Source organism: Falco punctatus, assembly GCF_963210335.1.
Source record: "Falco punctatus genome assembly, chromosome: 7".
Classification (NCBI taxonomy): domain Eukaryota; kingdom Metazoa; phylum Chordata; class Aves; order Falconiformes; family Falconidae; genus Falco; species Falco punctatus.
In genome coordinates, this window is record NC_137587.1 from 62,769,859 (window position 1) to 62,785,476 (window position 15,618).

The window sequence follows — 15,618 nt, forward strand, 5'->3', positions numbered from 1 at the left end:
ATCGTTTGCAGAGCTAAGAAATTGTGTGCATTGGAAGTAAAACTTTTAGACAGCAAGTACACATCTGGGCAGATGTACACATGTGGTGGAGGGAGATGATTAAGGCAGTGGGGGGTAAAGGGGGTGGGTTTGGCACATGATCTGCTTCTCAGACTGTTAGAGAGATGGGGCAGAGACGAGGCTGCAAGCAAGTGCTGGAAAGGAGGCCATGAACTGAATCTGCAGTGCCCCAGCAATCCCACCACACTCATTTTCCTCATCTAGTCTCCAAAACCTTAGGAAAATCCATCTGCTTACATGTCTGGCAGGACACGGAAGGCTCTGCTAGTGTCAGGAGCTCACATCCTTCCTGCTCACTTGCATGCATCCACATGAAAAGTGTGTTGCTTTAAATGTCTCTTGGATCTCTAGTGAAGAAAACTCCCTTCATGGAAGGAAGGGCCGGATGAGCTTACCTGCATGAGAAGACTGGAAGCCCTGTTTCGCTAGGAGATGATGAGTCCACAGAGTGGGCAGCATAATACCGTCATCAGGGAGGTCATTAGGGACCCTGGTGCCTCCAGATGAAATGTATTTACATCACATGTGCCAGGTCACACCATGGAGAGCTTCAAGCTGAGCGCACTGGATTTAGGCTGTGCTGTAGCTTCTGGAAGAGCTTGCTTCTGGTCCATATACAGGAGGAAGGAAAGGTCTGAGCTGGGGATCAGATAAGGGCTCACCAAAAGAAGCTCGAAGTCTCCGATTCCTTGGAAGATCTTGTGTTTTACCTACTGATAGAAGATACTGAGTCTCTCTAGTTCAACTGGTACTCGGGTGTCTATCAGCTACCGTGTTTAGGTTTCTGCATATTGCTTAACAGTTCAAGCTCTGTGTTTTGCACTAAGCACAAGTACCTGGTTGTTGTTCTACAGTGGTGCTGCACAGCTATTTTTAGAGAAGCCATCTACGTGACGTGGAGCCCTGGTCACCCCGAGTGCTCTCCCAGTGACATTTGACAGCGGACTGTCAGCTTGGGCCAGGAGCCAAAAACCAATGGATGACCCAGAAGCTCAGAGCCAGACAGGGCACTATCTCTAATGTCATTTCAGGCTAACGAGTTGCTGTACATGGCTCAATCTCCAAGAGGACACCAGTGACAAATGGAGACCAGTGAAAAGGGGCATTCCTCAAGGGTTGGTATGGTTCAACATCTTTCTCAGTGACATGGACACTGGGATTGTGTGCACCCTCACCAAGTCTGCCAACACCACCAGGCTGTGTAGCGCAGTCAACACGCTGGTGGGAAGGGATGCCATAGAGGACTTTGACAGGCTTGAGAAGTGGGCCCGTGCAAACCTCAGGAAGTTCAACAAGGCCAGGTGCAAGGTCCTGGGCCTGGATTGGGACAATCCCAAGCACAAATACAGGCTGGGTGGACCATGGATTGAGAGCAGTCCTGAGAAGAAACACTTGGGCTGTTGGTTGACAGGAAGTCCTGTCCCAGCACTCTCCAAACTAGCCAGCTGCAACAAGGTTTATTTTACCATCTCATACCAACAGACTCTTCATGCCAGTCCCTCTGCTGCCTTCTCCTAGTCTCTCTTCATCCATGGTGCGGTCATGTTCTCACACTCTCTCTCTCTCTCTCTCTCTCAATGTTAATTAACCCAGCTTCATTCCTCTACAAAGCCCAACCTGACCCAACAACATGTGCTTGCAGCCCAGGAAGCCAACCATACCCTAGGCCGCATCAGAAGCATGGCCAGCAGGGTGAGGGAGGCCATTCTCCCCCTCTGCTTCACTCTTGTGGGACTCCACCTGGAGACCTGCCTTCAGCTCTGGGGTCCTCAACATAAAAAGGACATGGACTTGTTGAAGCAAGTCTAGAGGAGGGCCATGAAGATGAACAGAAGGCTGGAATGTGTCTCCTCTGAAGACAGGCTGAGAGAGTTGGGGTTGTGCAGCCTGGAGAAGAGAAGGCTCTGAGGAGACTTTCCAGCACTTTCCAGCACCTAAAGGGGCCGGCAAGAGAGCTGGAGAGGGGCTTCTTACAGGGGCATGGGTGACAGGACAAGAGGGATGGCGCTGAGCTGAAAGAGGGCAGGTTTAGGTTAAATATTAGGAGGAAATTCTTTTCTGTTATGGTGGTGAGAGCAGCTGCGGGTGCCCCGTCCCTGGCAGTGCTCAGCGCCAGGCTGGATGGGGCTGGGAGCAGCCTGGGCCAGCGGGAGGTGTCCCTGCCATGGTGGTGGGTGGAACCAGATGATCTTTAAGGTTCCTTCTGACCCAAACCATGCTGTGATTCTATGATTTTGTGATATGAAAAACATGGTCTGGAAATCACATGAGAGCCAGCTTTCTCATGGGGTATCCAAGCAGTCCTGCTTCCAGCTGGACAAGACAAAAGCGTCTTTATCACCGTTGAGCAAGCCTGTGTGCCCATCCATACTGAGAAGATCAAACCCTGTGTGTCTTGGCAGTGGTGTTTGTGGTCATATGCTGACCTGTCACACTGTCTGATGAGAGCTTCTGACACTGGTTTTACAGGGAGCTGGGGGGGTATAAGCATGAGTCACACAGCCCCCAAACTGTGTGTTTTCTTCATTAGCTCTAATAAAGAGCCATCACACATTTTGCAAAACCAAAAGCTTGTGGATTTCCTTTTTGTTTTACCCTGGGGGCTGGGTGAAAGGAGGAGTCTATCTAATCCCTGCTAATGACATTCCTGTTGCAAGGCGCACATGGACATGCAACTGGCATCCAGCTGGATCCTGAGGAGAGAGGGAACACAGTTTGGGGAATGGTCAGTTAATCATGGGGCTTTGGAGAGCAACGAATGAAGTGTTGCACCTGAGCAGTTCTCTGAAGGACGTGCAGCTAACAGGAATGGCAGTTGTGGATATGGATGGTTCCTCATGTTTATTTATATGTAACATTAATATTAAATGACATTAATATTATACCAAAGTCAGGCTAAAAGTAGGAAAGCAAGTCTCCTCCCTTTTCTTCTTGAAAGTAGCTTATGTGCTGGCCCAGGATTGCAACCGAATACTTGCGTCCCCACCTGCACCAATGAGTCTGGTCCAAACAGGAATGTTGCATTCAAAATACGAGCCAAGCTGAGGCAGGGGCTGACCTCAGCACACACTATACCCCAGAGCTCACCTAGAGGCCTTTGTGAAGGAAAACACAGCTTCTCAGGGGACTGTGATACCTGGGTGCTAGGACAGAGCTAATGCAATAGCTATAAAATAAAAAATAAGTGCTAGTGCCTATTGGCTGCCTTAATAATGTAATGCTTCCAGCACATCACCTAGCTGCTATCTCGGCTAAGTGATCTGTTGATTTTGTGGGTTTATTTTATTTTTTTTTTCTTTTTACCTTTTTTTCTGGTGGACAGAAGTGATCAGGAGACCTGAATTCCCTGTGCCGTACCACGGATGCCCTGGGCACACAGCAGCATCCTTTGCATCCGCATCCATCCCGGCTCACTTGCTGCCACCTGCTAAGGGCAGGTCCCCGCTGTAGCCGCCTGGGCCGGCACCCGCTGCTCCTCACTCCAGCCTTGTGGCTTCATATTGATGCTTTTCTCTGCTTTCCTCCACCTCCTCTTCACTTCTGCTCAGGGAAATTTCCCCCTTTCTCTCCCTTTTTATATCTAGTCTCTGTCCAAGTGCAGGCACAACCGGTTCGTGACAAGCCTCGATGGTGTTAGATAATTTCACGAAGTTATAAGCCAGCGGTGCAAATACGTGAAACATCATCAGTGATTCCATTTTCATGCAATTTTCAGCTGAATCCTGTGAAAATATCTCCCCATCCCTTTCCCCCTCCAGTTGCATTACTGGAAAGCAGGCTGGCTGTGGTGCTTTCTGCCCAGTGAGGCTTCTGGCTGCTGGGATGCCCAGGATGCAGATGAAGCCCAGTGGCACATTAAAATCATTAAAGTCCTTTCTGATACCGCTTAGAGCAGCCTTCTGTTTCGGGTGTGAGTCAAAGACATGATTAAATGGCTAACGTGATTTTTGTTTGAAAATCTCAATGTTCCTTTTTTCCCTTGAAACAGAGAGGCCCCTCTGCTTCCCTCAAGGAAATTGCCCAGAAAGCATAGCTTCAAGAAAAAAGGCTTTTCCAGATGAGTAAGAAGAAATGAAACCTGAACTCCACCTTCCTCTGTCTCTTTGCATCTGGAATGACAGGGTTGTATTTGATTTCTCAGTAATGTAAAATAGCACATTTTCTTACACCCTTAGATGCCCACATCTAACAGAGCGTTCCTGAAAATTGCTCAGGTGAAATAAGGGCTGTAGACAATTTCACGTAGTTACAGAGTAATCATGGAAATATGGAAAGGCTTTTCAAATATAGCGTTTATGGGCAATTTAAGTTGAAAAACAGCCATAGCGCTGATACCTGGAAAGCCCACTGACAATGCTGATATCTGTTCTGTACAGGGGAGCAGGATGGAACCGTCTATGAAAGCTGTATCACGATGGGTACATAGGAAGGACAGATTTAAGATTAATATTTCTTTAATGTAACATATAGAATAAATATGTTTGTGTGTACATATACACATAGAAGAAGAAATATTAATGATTTAGGATTCACATTCTCAATGTACTTAGTTGTCTAACTCACAGGAAATCTGAATAAAAGATGTGAGTCTGAAGTGACTGTGCTGTACGATGCCTGCTCCTCACGGGCTGCTGTTTCTCTGAGTTTTCTATGTCCTACTGTTACAGGAATAATCATGACTTTGCAGGGGATGTACGCTGGTTTTAGTCTGTTAGATTTTCCCTTTCATTTCTCATACAATTAATACCTACGTATGCACACAGGGCGAGAGATAGCAGGCAATAACATTAAAGAAATCATGTGGTGAAAAAAGCCACAGAGCGCCATTGCAGTAATTTCTTGCATGTATTATACACTATACATAAATGCACAGTTTCTTGACAATTGAGTTACCACACATAAAAACAATGTCTTTTCTACTCTCTGCTTTCCACTCAGAGAACTCCCACAAATAATGCTTATTCAATTCCCAGCAGCTTCTGATCTCCTGACTCAGCCCTCCCTGAATAAGTCAGGCATGCACATAACAAAGGACGTTAAATATTAATGCCGAGAATTTTGTCACTGATTGTGCTATTAACATGTAGGGAACCATTCATCCTTTCCACACAAATAAATTCTGCCTAATGCCTTAGAGCTCTGCAAACTCAAGAGTTAACCTGACAATATATTCCTCTGTTTCAAAAGGTGAAAACAGGGAAGCAAGAGGTGTGTGAACTGCTCTTTAATGGTTCACTGCACTTGCACTTGGGATTTCAAACCTAGACCAACAGAACCATTAGAAAAAGAGAAAAAAAAATGTTGAAGGTGATCCTGGAGGATGCAGCTGTTAGGTGGGGCTTTGCCTTCAGCAGAGCTTTGCATGAGACAGCAACATGCTACGCTTGAGCAGGTGCCGCGCTGTCAGCACAGGTCCTGCCGCCCTCATTAGCCTGGCCTTTGCACCAGGACCTGCCGACGTACCTGTGCTTTTCTGTTTAGGCCTGTCTTACGGAACGGTTTCTGCTGGATTGGAGAAATTTAAGCGCTCTCATCCCTTTACATTCAACCGTTTACAGGCAGTGATGCTGCTGATGGACGTCATCTGACATCACAACTCCTGGCCTGTCACAGCACGCAGCAGCAGTACCTTTTAAGAGCAGTGGCTCTTTGGAAAACTGAAGCTTCTATGCCACAAATAGTTTGCAGATAAGTGCTTACTATAATGCTCGTTTTCTGTTTTATTAGTGTGGTACAGCCTCTCCAGCTCACATTTCCAGCTCAAGTAAATTGATATTGCCTCAGCAACTGTAATTTTGCCCTGAAATCTCAGTGTCAGTGGCGTTGTGTGGGTTTTAGGTGGTTTTAGGTGGTTCGGGAGCCCCTTTGGTTCAGAGGACACAAATGTAGGTGGTGTTTTGCAGCCCGTACTCTGCGGAATCGCCTCTCTGAGGCAGCCACGGGGCTGGTGCCCCGGAGCGCAGGTTGTGCTGGGATTCCCCGGTCCTCCTCGAGCTGCCGACTGTGCAGCTGTTTGGGTTGCTGCAATAATCAGGAGCTTGTGTCAAGCAGAAAGTGACAGGTTAATTTTAGTAAAAAAAGTATTATTTTGCTTTGATTAAACAGAGCCTTAGTCAGACAAGCTCAGAATTTCAGTGGAAAATATAAAATGCGCTGGGATTTTTTTCCCCCCCATTTCTCCAAGTTTCAGTAACTCATCTCTCCTTTTAACGTTTCTGTGCAGCACGTTAGCGATGTGGGTGGCAAGTCGCATGCTGCAAGTGTTACAGCATCCAGTAAGGGTCTTTTTCTGCTCCTGACCAGCCCTGAGTAACGTGCCCCATCCAGCAGGTGTGTGTGTGTGTGTACATATCCGCATACCCCAACTGAACCGTGGGCATGGAAAGCTTTCACAGATCCAGACCGTGCCTCCAGCATGATTTCACGCTGCAGTGTGTCGAGTGTAAAAGCCTGGCTGCCCCGGTTTGAGCTGGGCACCTCCCCAAAGCAGGCAGCCGCTCGGTCCCTCTCCGGGGGAGGCGATGCAGTGCAGCCCGGCTTCACTCCTTGCTGGATGCTGTGTCCTCCTGATTTGTTTGTCGGTCTTGGCAACGTAATCCCTTTGCAGCAAGACCTGCAGCGCAGAGGACTGACAGCTATTTTATTGATATCCAGATTTTTTCCATATGCTTTTTACCTACGTCTGCCAGCAAACAAGCAGCAATACCAATAATTAGACTTCACTTTTGTACAGCTTTTTTACGTTGTATTCATTATCCGTATTACTAATGCCACTTACTGGGTATAACAGTAAATGCAATCAAACATTGCCTGGGACTCTCCCTTCTATTAATGACGGATTCTGGCTTTCCTAAGTAAAGTTACATTAGCAGAAGTGGTGGAGGGAGGGGGAGGTGAGGGCTGTTTCTAGATTGATGACTGTCACCAGTGGAGAGCAGCAGACACCAGCCTGCTGGCACCGCACGCCTCGGAGAGGTAGCAATGTGCAGCTCCTGTGGCACCACACTGCAGCCCCCAGCCTCAAGCCCTGTCAGCTCAAGGATTTGCTGTGACACCCCTCAGAGTTGTTCAGCACCTGCTGGACATTGAAACTGGCTTCTCCTGGCTCCTGTTTGGACAAGGACATCTCTGGGGCCAGGATGCGGGAGCACGTGCTGTCACACTCCTGTGCATGGGGGCCCGTGTCGCTGCTCGGCTGGGGCTCCCTGTGCAGACCGTGAAAGAGGGCTCAGGGCTGGAGAGGGACATGTGAGAGTGCGTGTGAGTGTCTGCACCCACACACATGTATGAATGCCCATGTGGGGAGGGAACCCTGAAAACCATGCCAGAAAGCCCTGCCCTGAGCATCTGCCCATCTCTCAGCACCCTGTGATGCAGAGTACCTTTGAGGGCAAGCGCCCTGGCGTGTAAGTGATTGCTCTGGCAGAGCCATGAAATATGCATTGTGTGTTTTCAGAGTCATACTTTTCTTCTAATTATCTTCCTCTCATTTGAGAGCCTGCAAGCCATCAGAGCTCCAGCCCCACTTAACTTCTTGCTTTGCTTCAGTTTCCCTTGTGCGCCCTCCCAACAGCGCCTGAGCACTGCTGAAGGAGGGTACTCGGGGCTGCCCGGCTCTGCACCAGCGTGCAAGGGTTCCTGGTGTCCTGTTCGTGCAAGTCCTGATGCTGCAGGCGGGATAAAAGAGGAGAATGGAGTGATTATGGCTGTGGGGCTCTGCTGCACTCACACAGCTGGGCCAGATCTCCCATCCCACCCCCCTGCCCAGGAGATCTGGGGCTGCTCTGTGAGCTATATATAGGGCTACAGCAACCCCCCTTTGCCTGTCTGTGTAACCATGTTCATATGTATACTTGTGCGATTAACCCTTACACAGACACCTATTTCCTTGCAGTAGGAGAGCTTGTATCATTTTCTCCATCTCTTCGCCAGGTCCTTGTTCTTTGCAGCTCAGCTTTGTTTGCCATTTACTTCTTGCAACTCTGAAACAGTTGGATTGCTGCGGATTTCATCAACGTGCTTTTTAAAATAGAAAGATATTAGGCCTCCCTGCCCTGCTGCCTTCAATGTCAGGCAGCCTGTGAGGATCAGGTTCCCTGCTGCTGGCACCATATGGCACTGTGGAAAATGGTTCTTCTTTCTCTGAGGTACCTGGATACAGCCAGCAGTGATTAACAGAGTTTCACAGTTGTGCCTAGGGTGCAGAGGTAATTAAAAATGCTGATAATCACAACGCAATGGTAAAGAACATCTCCCAGATTTATTGCCTCCCTCCCTGTTGATCCTACAGTGAGATTTAAATCAAATTTACTCAAGCTAGACCTATCCTGCATAGAAAACAGTAAGCAAAGTAGATGCAGGGAGTTTTCTGGGAATTGAGAAAAGCCCAGCAGGGACGTTGGGGTGCTCGTTTGGCTAGTCTGCCACATCTTCCCTCGCTTGCAATCCCATATGCAATGAAAGATGACATGGGGCAGAGCAATCTTCTTCCGATAGCAGCGGCAATGGAGCTTGGAGAACATCTCCAGGACTGCCCCAAAGCCCCCTCTGGGGAAACGCAATTATGAACCGTGCTGCGCTTTCTGAGCGTGACCCATGCAAGGTGCAGTAGATCTGACACATGCAAATAGAGTTACTGTGATCTGAAGAATTTGAAGTATTAATGAGCTGGAGAGCTCAGAGGAAGAGTGACAGACAAGCAAAGTGGTACTCAGTGGCACGGTGACAGACTGGCTTGCTTTTTAGTTTTGCCAAAGCCTTGATACTTGCCCTATAGATGACAGGAGTACTGATAACAATTTGACTTCTAAAGTGCTCCCACATCAAATCAATCAGTGCACCGTACCAAAACCAAAATGTAATTAAACTAATGTATCACACTAGGAGGAATAAAGCTGAGCTTCAAATCTGAGTTCCAATTTTTAAATGAGTGGATGTGAAAAAATTTAAATTAATTACCTACCACGTTTTTGCTGTGGAAGTGGTGCCACCATGCAGTCACAGGAACTGTACCAGCAAGCAATTAGATAAAGAGAGACTTTCCAGGCCCAATTTGTAATGCTGTCAACAATTACAAACACACCTGAGCTGGAGATTCAAATCAGGTGAGCTGAGGGGAGCAGGCTATAAAATACAGGACAGAGAGGTAAAGGCAGAGTGGGTGTCTGGAAGGGCCTTGGAGACAAGTAAAGGAGTTATATCTCCCAGTGCTTATATAGCCTGGAGAGGCCAGTAGCACTAGCACTGCCTTACAGGTGAGGAAACTGGGGCACGGAGTGTGAAAGCAGCTTTTTAGATGTTAGTGGCTGACGGAGCCAGGATGAGTGGCTGGATTTTTGGTTTCACTACTTTGTTCTATCCCTTTAACAAGTGCAAGGAGTTAATGCTGAAAATTAGTCTCTGTTTCCCTTTTGAGAAGCCTGTGTCTCCATACTCCTATCTGGTTATAGGTTACTAGAAGCAGCAATGGAAAGCTGCTAGTGCAAATCTTTATTGCTGCCATTATCTGGGTAGTTTGGGTATTTCTCTGCATGGAGAGATGTTGCAGGGTGTGGACATCCCCACCGTGTCTGCTGGCAATGCTTTCTTAATAGTTAGGAGCTGTGTGCTTTGTTCCTCAGTAAGACACCTCCTTGTGTTATCTGGTTATCTCTTCTAATAATACAAAATGATTGTGGATGGATTTCCATGGCAGACAACATTCCCCACTGTTGTGTCCACATGGTCTCTTGTAAGTATAAAATTGTATGGACAGTAGGGTTTTTCCTGCTGCTACTTCTTTCCTGGCAGTGGACTCCCAAATTATAAACGCAAGGGGATTTTTAAATAGAACAGGCTTATCCCACAGTAGGATTATCCCTGAAACATGGCATTTTCCCTAGCCTTGCCCTTTAGCCACAACAGGGAGAGGGGTCTCAAATGTAGCAATGGTCTAATATATAAAGTGGAGAGATGAAGGATGCCAGCATAATAACCAGTCATGCTGGGATTCCCTTCTACTTGCAGCTAGAAACATTAAAAAAAAAAAAAAAAAAAAAAAAAAAAAAAAAAAAAGGCCCGAACAGAATAAAATCCTCCTTCGTTGCATGGAGAACTCTACTAGAGAGCTGCAATGTTTAGCACTGGGCAGGATTTTATTACTGTGATGAAATTACACAAGCTTTGCCTCTCTCTCTCTTTGCCTGCTGTGCAGCTTCTCGCGTTCTCCCCTTCTCTCTGGCTGCCTCCGCACACTCCCTCCCCGCACGCTTTGCGGCCAGGGTGGGGGAGGCAGGGATGCAGGTAAGACAGGCAGCACTGGGTTCCCTCCCAGCCCTGGGCTCCCTCGGCTGGGATCCCCAGGGCTGCATCATTGGCATGCTGCGCCTGGCAGGACTGCATCACTGCTAGAGAGATGCCAGCGCGGAGCATCGCTGCACCGCACGCCACGCTGCGCCGCGCAGGCAGCACCGCCGGCAACTTGGGGAGCCCCAGGTAAGAGAGAGTCGCTCCCTCTGCTTCTTTGGAAAAGGGGGAGAAGCAGTTGCTGGAGGGCTGGCAGCATGTGGGGTCTCGGTGCCGAGCGCTGGGCAGGTGCTGAGGCAGCTCTAGGGGCACGGGAAAGCTCCCTGTAAAAAACTAAAACAAAAGATGCCGTGGAAAAGGGGATGCTCAAGGGTGTGGAGTCGGTGTCTGAGTTGGGATGAATCGGTGGGGACTGTCAGGGACTCTGTTCGCTTGTTGAGGTTGGAGAGGTCAGAGCAGGGGTGAGCGGAGCAGCGATTTAAACTGGCCCTGCTGCGCTGCCTGGCTGCCCTGGCTCTCTGCAGAGGAGCTGCTGTGCCTAAGAGTTGTAACTCGGGCTGAAGCAATTTTTAAAAGCATGCTCCTGGTGCGTGTCCAGCTTGCAGTGGGCTGGGGGGAGGAAGGAGAAGGTGTTTGCGTGGGGAGAGGGGCAGCCATGTCCGCATGGGAGCTGTGCATGCCTGTGTAGGTGGTGGCACCCCAGGGCTGGGGGGGGGGGGGGTGCTGGTACCTGCACGCACCCCGGCCCCGTCTCCCCCGCTGGTTACCACACTGTCAGCACCCATTTTGATTGTCCTCCCTTCGTGATCCTCCCCAGTCTCCAGGAGAGCTTGAATGCAGCTAAAGCTGCAGTTAGTCACCTGTGTTAGGAAGCGTTAAATGAAGGCACAGAGAGAAAGCGATGATTTTAGGGGCTGGCGGGGCTGGGTCTCTGAGCGGTGGCTGTAGCAGGACCTGGTTTCTCTGTTGAGAAGTTTCCGTGCGTGTGTGCATGCCTATAGCACATCCTGTAACACATCCAGGCGTCCGTCTCTGCAGGGACTATTTTCCTTTTAGAGGACAGGTGTTGTTCAAAGGAAATTTTCATTACATGTGTCAAACTGCAGTAATATGATCTATAACACCAAAACCCTATTAAGAATGGTGGGTGGGAACGGGGTTCATAAGGATATTACTGGTCAGGGATGACCTTTTCTCAGGAAGAGAGTAACAACCTGATGGTTATAACGTGTAGGTGAGGAGCAGCGCGGTGCCCCGTGTGCGCCGCAGGGAACACTCTCTGGGTTTAGGTCAGGCACTCGTAAACACGTATTAGAGCTTAAAGGGGTCTCCTGCCACAAGGAGCCACAGCAGGAATTTCAGGTAGGGTGAGAGTAAAAATCATGTGTCTGACATGGCATGAAAACTGCTGTTTCATGACTCCTCTGGCTCTCTAGTGTTATTATTTGGGGGAAGAGAGAGGAAAAGGGTTAATTCTCTGGCTTTCTTAGCTAGATATTGAGTATACAATAATGCTGCAGTGATCATCCCTGGCTGAAAGGACTGAGCCAGATGTCTCCTCCTCATTTGGAAATACATCTTAGTGCCCCTGCCCTAAATGACGTGTGGCCCTAACGCTTCACTATGCCCATGGTCAGATTGCCCTGTCCTACAGGACAACCTGGAGGAAGGAGTGGGAACACCGTCCAGGGCTGCTTCTGATTCTGCTTCTCAATGGAAAAGCCTTCTTCCACCCCCCAGCAGAAAGAGGGGGACAGGGGAATACCTCCCTCCCCTGCAAGAGAGCTGCCACAGGCAGCAGTCACCTACACAGGGGCCCTGGGTCTCGAGCTCCCCGAGGTCCTAGTTAGCTCCTGATGCATCCCCTCTTCAGGGCATGTCCACTGATATTAGCTGAACTCAGCTGGGGATCAGATCTGCAATGACACTTTTGCTTTCCTGACACGATTTTGCAAATGTGTCATGTGAGTGCTGAGGGAACCCTCCCAGAGCATCAAAGCAAGACCCAGAAAGCAGCCGACAGGAGACAGCCTGCCTGTCCAGTTTGCCCAGTCATGAGAGGTCTGCCCCATGAAGCAGCTGTGCTATTTGCACCCATTTATGTTCCAGAACATCTCTGAATGAAACTCACTGGTACCTGACAACAAGGGGGCTGAGCCAGGGGTGGAAGCCCAGTTTTTATACCTCTTTGTGCCAGGTTCTGATACAGCCCCCAACCTGCACGTGCACAGCTGGGTGCTCCCCAAAAGTCAGCCTTGCACATACAGATGATCTCTGCAAATCTGGCTGCTTGTCTGTAGGCAGCGTGTGGGCACCAATTTCTGAAAGTGTAGTCAAAGCAAATGTGAAAAATCCCATGAGAATAAGAGTACGTGAGCTGGTGTTTGGTACATGGGGTGCATGTGTTTAACTTCAAAACAGGAACTGATCCAGCCTGTACCTGCAGGGAAAAGGCAGGATGCTGAAAATATACCCCTTTCTTGCTTGTAATAACCTCTGAGCTGGGAGCATTGCTTTGGGTGAAATGAAGTAGGAGAGATGAAAAAAACCCAGGAAAATCCCCCATGATCCGTGGTGAAGCTGTGCCACCCATACAGCACGCTGCTGGGCAAAACTTGGTGAGGCAGGTCTGGGTTTTGAGGCATAGCCTGCACTTGGTGCAGCATGAGCCCAACTCTTTCCTCGCCTGCTCTGGGTGCCACCCCCTGGATCCTTCCTCCTCTGCTCAAAGCTGTTGAGGGTGGCCTTCTCCTGGCCTGGCCACAAAGTCCCAGGGCTGCTGACAGCCCTGCTGGGGAAGCCAAACGCCAGCCTTGAAAATCCTCTTCCTGCCTTGTCAAGTCGGCAAATTGATTTTCCAGATCATGAGCTGAACCTCCGAAATTGTTCTCTTCTGAAAAGATTATGGAATTACTCCTGTGCTAATGAACGCTTTAATGTTACGGTGACTAAAAGTCCCATAAGGACTTTAACAGCCAAAAAAAAAAAAAAGAGACGTTGTAGGAAAGAGGAGCCTGTGGTGGCTGTGTCAGACCTTACTTCACCATCTGGGGCAGGGGGGAGGAGGAAGATGACAGATTGGAAAATGAGAGGAGGGTGAGGAGAGAAGCGTGGTCTGCTGAGAAGCTGCTGAATCCATCAGGGATATCTTCCGCAGCTCCCAACTTTATCCCTCTTTCTGCGAGGGCAAGCTGGGAAGGTAACGTGTTACCTATTGCTTTTCATTTTCAGCAGAGCCAGGTCGCCATGCCCAGCTCCCCAGGGCGGGCTGCTGCAACCTGCCATGGGATTATCTGAGTTTAGCACTTACCCTTCGGCCCTCCTGATGCGCTGCTGTCAGGCTCTGTAGTTCAGGACCGTGACACCGGTTTTCAAACATACAGTAATACAGTATGTGCCCTGACCCCACCAAAGGAGCTTGGCACTTATTAGGGAGAAAATATGCTTCTGCGAATGTCTGCCACAATCCTGCTGGCTTTCACAGAGCTACAGTCTTGCTTCTGCTTTACTAACCCTGATTTTATTGCACCATATCTCTATGGGTTAAAACAGGGTTGTCCCAGGTTTGGGGGAGAGCAGGGTTAACCCCCCAAGGTGGGACAGAGCAGCAGTACAGGGAAAATGTCTCCTGTGATGCAAGGGGAAGGCTGGTCTATATTTAAGTAAGGGCTCTGCACAGAATGGGTAATCCTCTTTCTGTGAATTATCCAGCCTGGGGATTAGACTGCTTTAAAGCCCCCCAGGCCAGCCCTGCTGCCGGTGGGCTGGGTGGGAGCCAGGGGGGCAATGGCCGGAGGGAGGGAGGTGCAGGCAGGTTGCTGATGACTCATTTGGCTGCTGCCAGCCTTGCCAAGCGCTCGCTCCAAGAGGTCACCGCGGGCCCAGACGCAGAGTGACACACGAGTGACGTGCAAGGCAAAAGGGAACATTATGGCATCCCGATTAGGAAAGAACACAGAGCTTTATAAATAATTGCGGAGGTGAGGGAGTGCGGCAGCAGGTAGGAGGAGGGACTAGAGACCCAGAGCAGCAGTTTTCCAAAGTGTAATATCCTTGCTAGACTTTTTCAAGCTGTTTCTCTAACCAGAAAAAGGGATGCTTTTTTTGAGCTGCAGCCAGTACATCTGAGAAGGTGCTCCAGACCCACCTGCTTGGGCTGGCTCTGCAGATGCAACTCTGGCCATGCAAGTCAGGTTCATCTATTTGGAGTGCGACTGGATCACTGTCGATAATCCATTAAAATGTTGAATGGAGGCCAATGACACAACTCAGGGACAGTGAGGGTTGCGGGAGGCGGGGGGGGGGGGGGGGGGGGGGGGGGGAGCGTGGGATGTGAGGGGGGAAGCAGGCTGGATTGCACCAAAACCTGGATATTTCACAGTTATGGAGCAAGTGCCCTGTGCATAAAGACGACAGATTTCTGTCCTTCACCTAGTCCACAGCTGCTGGAAAAAAGGAGCCCTGTCACTAATCTCACCCTGGGGACTCACACATGCCATAGAGGAAACGTTCTTGTCACCCTTGCAAGAGGGTCTTGGGACCAAGCTTTGGTGGGGAGAAGAATGAGAAAGGCTCGGCTGTGCCATGCCATACCAGGCTGTGGCTGTGGCTACCACTCAGCTCTGCAGGGATGCCAAAGGCACTCTTCCTCTTGGTGCTGAAGGCAACAGAAAAAGTGTGTGTGGGATCTGCTTGTGAAGCAGGAACAGTGTCCTTGTCTGGGAGACCGAGATAGCTGGCACTGCTGATTTTCTGTGTCTGGGTTTGTGGTGGGGCCACTCTTTTTCCTCCCCTAATCTCTAGAAGCTGGGCTCTCTCTCCAAGTTGGTATAGTTTGTCTTCCTTCATTTAGCTTTCCAGGCTTTAACTAAGAAATCAGTGCAGGATTACGATTTCTTTAATTCCCTTCACATTTTACTGCTGCCTGGACACCCTGTCACCTTGTCGTGGAGCTGTATCCCCCTGGATGCTAACCCTAAAAGCACAGCTGCCACCCCCCAGACTCACCCTGGCCACCCTTGTCTGAACTGCTGAAAAGTCAGGTTTGCTCATGGGGAGGTTAAGAGCACCAAGGCACTTTGTTTTTCTTGCCTTTAAATCAATTTATTCTACTCTCTGCTGTTTATCCTACATAACTTAAATCGGGATTTAAAACCTATTGTATTTTCCCCTGCCCAGGACTGGGACAAATTGAAAGCCTTGTCATGCTGTTCAACGTTCCCACTTTTACTCACATCATCTAGAGGATGCTATTTAAATAACTTCAGGGGAGTC

At 49.2% G+C, this 15,618-nt stretch overlaps 1 protein-coding gene across 2 annotated transcripts in view; it reads left to right on the forward strand.

Moving 5' to 3' along the window:
- Positions 1-1,640: 1,640 nt before the first annotated feature.
- SV2B (synaptic vesicle glycoprotein 2B) overlaps positions 1,641-15,618 on the forward strand; it is a 75,498-nt gene continuing 61,520 nt past the window's right edge. For both annotated transcript variants that reach the window (XM_080395204.1, XM_080395205.1), the window contains exon 1: positions 1,641-10,533. The gene's annotated coding sequence lies outside the window, so the exon portion shown is untranslated. The remainder of the gene's footprint in view (positions 10,534-15,618) is intronic.